The following is a 4,289-nucleotide window of genomic DNA, read 5'->3' on the forward strand; positions in this document are numbered from 1 at the left end:
GTCTTATGTACACATTTTTATACCTAATTTTGAGATATTGCGCTTTAATGGAAGATATTTGTGTGTTTTTCTTTCAGGTACAATCAAATGGATGAAAAATGATGAAAGGAGTGAAAAAGGATCAAATTTGGAGCAAAAATAAAGAAGGTGTGCAACAGAATTGTGACGCTTAAGCGCCCAAAACTGGCGCAAACTGACAAGGTTGGTTCTAAGTGCTAAATACCAGCGCTTAAGCGCCAGAAGTAGTAACTTGATGATTCAATGAATTTGGTGAAATTTTTGATGAGGTGTTTGAAGCAACCCTTGGTGAAAACGTGAGAAATAGTTAATGGACACAAAAATACATTCAATTGGCTTTTGAAAGGAGGCAACTCTTAGAAGATTCATTAAATGTGGACACATTTTGAAGAGACACCAAGATATCTTTTGAAAAATTATAAAAGATGAACTTGGATTGGATTGAAAAGTCTTCTTTCAGCCTTCCTCCCAGTGCACTATAGAGGAGTCGTCGCCCCCTATAGACACCGTCGATGCCTGTCTCTCTTAGATTAATTATGATACTTTTAGAGATAATATGAAAGGGGTTGTAGTGTGTAAGTTGAGAGTATTGTAATAGAAAGAAAGAGAAGAGATTCAAAGGAACTTCAAGAGTTTGGTAGAGAGGATTTGAGATAATTTTTTATCATTGTGACTATATTTGGTTTTAATTTAGACTTCTTGTTTGTTTGCATGATTTCTACTTTCAAACTTAAGTGTTGTTGTATTTTCTCCATGAATTTTGAGTAGTTTTCTTTATCTTTTTCCTTAAAATGATAAGTGATTAAGTATTGGATGGAAGTTGTGTGAAGTATTAATCCTTAATGTTGCAATAAGTTGCGATGATTTTAAACCTTGTAATTCATTTATTTCATGATTTGGCCAAATAAGATGTTAATATTTGCTGTGAGAACATGTAAGATTTGCGATGGTATTGTCTCAGTCAACTAATGGTAAAAATCACATGAGAATGTATGGATGAGAAAGTAATTCATATGATTGAGTGTAAGTAAATAGGGAAATAAACTTTGAAGTGTGTAGAATTAGAGGACTTTAGAGTGGCGGGCTAAAGCCCCCAATTTGGTTTATAGTTTTAGGTTTTAATACAAGATATTAGCCCCCGGGTAGAGGGAGAAGAGGGAACTCTAGAGTGAGAGCTAGTATCTTCCCTACCTAACCCATCTTCAAGACTATTAAAACTTTAAATTAGCTAATGTTTTTTATAGCATCTTTAGTAGTTGTAAAGAATATTATTGCTCCAATTTTATACAGCACAATTTGAATACCTCCACAACAAAATTCATATATTTGTTACTGATTCATGATAAAGAAAAAGATATTTTATTTATATTACATTTACCTTACAAATATCACTTAAATTTAATTAGTTGTTTACTTTAGTTTCAATTATCAAAACTAAAAAAAAAATTTAACTTTCATTCCTATTATAGCATCTACATTTTGAGTGAGAATATTTTGCATAATAGAATTTATTATCTTATTTTTTCTAATTTTAGTTGCATATTGTAGTTTTTCTCTATGGGTTCGATATTTGGGGTTTAATAAAAAAATTCTATATTACTTGATAACGATACGTATACTTGTGCAGTATCTCATATTTAAATATAATAAATGTGTTCTTATTTGCTTCGAAGTCAAGCTTTTGTCTAGACATTGCTCAGAATCAAGTTTTTGGCACCGTTGTAAAGTAAGAATCATAAGTAAGAAAAAATTAAGATTATAACCACATAAATTGTACTGTCATATAAAATTGGGATTAACAATCCCCTTCAACACCAACTGACCCAACTACAAAAAATTCTGATGAAATTTTGGAACGTGACCCCGAGTTAGTTGGAGTAGCCACACATAGGCGGAAGGACAAGGCTATTGCTTTCGATGTAATTCCTTCCTCCACACACCTATAAGAAATAAGAAGAAAGTTCATGACTATTGCATTCCATTGTAGAAGAAGTGGCGGAAGTTCTTCATGAATTTGGATTCCATCCTTGGTCTGATAAATGTTGAGAGAGATTGGTTCCCCTTAAAAATTGAATTAGATGAATCTGTGACGGGCATTTTATGGTCGGTCGACCTCGAGAAACATGATTATCTTATAATAGATTTTCAAATGTATGTGAGTCGGACATCACGACGTCACGATCAGTTTTCCAGTTTTCGTTTTCAGTGTCAACATTTAGGCAGACAAAAATTTTCTCTTAACTAGTCTCAATTGTTTTATTCGATCCCCACCTCCTAGGGGAGATCGATGGTGATTGTTCCAGGGTTGTTTTCTCTTATACCTTCACAGAAATTTGTCGTCGCTGGGCTGAAAAACTTCTATGAAGATTTACTCAAGACTTAGAAAAACTTTCAAGGCTAAGGTCTGTGACCGAGCATAACAATGCTTTGTGTGGTCTTCTGCCTTTTATTATGACTGAATGTTAAAATGCTTCTTTTGGTCATCATTTTCTTTTATTTTGACCAACTGTCAAAATTCTTCTTTTGGTCATGTTTTTTTTGGTATCATAGCTCCATGAGTATTATTTTGTTGTACGAATCATTGAAATTTTAGCCCGAGCATAGTTAGATCTAGGTCACAGTTACATAGCTAGTTTTTTCGCAAGTGCACGATAATAAAACAAAAGTCCATGTGAAGTAAATTCATAATAATGAGAGTTTTAAAGCTAATTTTCTAAAATACACGTGCAATTTAGTTTCTTTCAAGGAAAAAAATTTTTTAGGTCATCTCCAATCCACGTTTGATTAATCTTTTTCCCAGTGCACAATTTTAGCTTGTAAGCTCCATGGGCAACTTATTGGTTGATGATGAATGGATCAGTCCAAGTCTGGTTGAGCTTGCCGACTGGTTCTCCCAGCGTGGTTGGATTAGCTTTCTTTAGAACTAGGTCCTTGAGTGAGAATATTTTTTTTCGAACATTCTATTTGTAATATCAAGCATCTCTTCTTTTTATCTTTTTCTCTCAGAGTGATGCATTGGTTCGAACTTCCTCTAATAGATTAAGGGTAAGCATCACTCTTCACCAATCGCATCCTACCAGTTGGTGAGATTCTCTTCATCGAAGGACATTGCAGTCGCAACCTTTTGGGTATTATGATTGTATTCAACCGACAACATCGCTTTCATTCCAAGAGAAAGCATGTAAGGGTTTCCCTGATCGTCGATGATGGAGTGGTGCAGACAACCCATAGGATGGAGAAGAGCAAGTCCACCCAATTTCTTCTTGCACTTTCAACCTTCTTCTTTAGAAGATTTAGAATGACCTTGTTTGCAAGCTCTGTTTGTCCGTTTATTCGAGGGAGATCTATGGATGCAAATTTGAGATTGATTCCCTGACTTTGATAAAAATCTCTCACCCCCGAATCAGCAAATTGGGTTATGTTATTAGTCATGGGTGTTAAAGGTAAGCCATATTGACAAATAATGTCCATTTGAATAAATTTTCAAATGACTTATGTAGTAATTCTTACAAGAGCTTTAGCTTTTATCCCTTTGTAAAAATAATCTACAATGGCAAAGAGAATTTTGTTGTTGCCCTTTTGAGGGAGGAAACAACCCAAGAATATCAAGCTCCCAAATAGAGAAAGGTTAGAGATAAATTATTGGGTTAATTGGTGTTACAATAGAGAGTACTTTTGACATTGTTGGCACCTTCAATTGAATTCCTCTGTGTCCTTTGTGAGGGTCAGGCAGAAATAGCCCTGCCTTTAAATACAGTGCACTAAGTCTTTCCTTTGAAGTAGATGTCACATTTGCCAGAATGCACATCCTGGAGGATTTCATTCACCTCATTTCCTTTCACGCACCTTAAGAGTAATAAAGCGGTTGACCTACAAAAAAGCTTATCTCCAATGAAGAGGTATTGGGCAATTTTAAACTTGAATTTTTGAATATTTGTTACTTTGAATATTTTTCTAGTTTTTAAGTAGTAGGTATAGGGATCCATCCAACTTTTTGTGCCCTCGATCTTCACATCCACTATCTCTAGCTCATCTTTGGTCATTTATAAAAGTCTTCATGGTGCCTTTTCTCAAAACCATATGTTCCTTGAAAGAAGATCATCCACTTTGTTCTCTTCTCATCCATAATGTTCAATTCGTAAGTTTGCAAACTTTTCTATCTCCAACTTGGCCTTGTTAAGATATTTGATTATCATCTCCACTTGAGCCTCAAATTCTCTGCAGACTTGGTTGAAAACTGTCGGCACTATTTTTGATGTGGGGTTTGCCCG

The sequence above is a fragment of the Phalaenopsis equestris genome, unplaced genomic scaffold (assembly GCF_001263595.1).
Source record: "Phalaenopsis equestris unplaced genomic scaffold, ASM126359v1 Scaffold000504, whole genome shotgun sequence".
Lineage (NCBI taxonomy): Eukaryota > Viridiplantae > Streptophyta > Magnoliopsida > Asparagales > Orchidaceae > Phalaenopsis > Phalaenopsis equestris.